Raw genomic sequence first — 410 nt, 5'->3', positions numbered from 1 at the left:
GCGCTCTACGGTCCGTCACACCTATGTACTATGCTTATATATTGCTCGGTAATGAAAGGTTTCCCCCTTTCTTTTTCGCTCCAAGTTGTAGGTAAATATTGTTAGGTCTTGTGTAAAGTTCTTCACCTGATCTTCAGTCTTTGAAAGACGGTAGCTAGAGGCCGCTAGGCCGTCGGCTAGCGATCTTACTGTTGGTGCTGTTGGGCCTCGTGCGAGCAATATCGTTGTAGGTAGGTAGATACGCGACTATAGCCATCTGACACATAGCGATCGCCAGGTGCCTCCACATTATCCTGCAGCGCGTCACCAGATAGGCTATACTATATCATCAGACAAACCCTTGCCAAATAACATCCAGCTGTATATAACACGAAGCTGCACTATCAAGAAGGGTGGGGGGGGGGGGCTGG

This window comes from Phaeoacremonium minimum (assembly GCF_000392275.1).
Source record: "Phaeoacremonium minimum UCRPA7 unplaced genomic scaffold PA7_03_scaffold_377, whole genome shotgun sequence".
NCBI classification, from domain to species: Eukaryota; Fungi; Ascomycota; class Sordariomycetes; order Togniniales; family Togniniaceae; genus Phaeoacremonium; species Phaeoacremonium minimum.
This window is presented reverse-complemented; position numbering follows the sequence as displayed.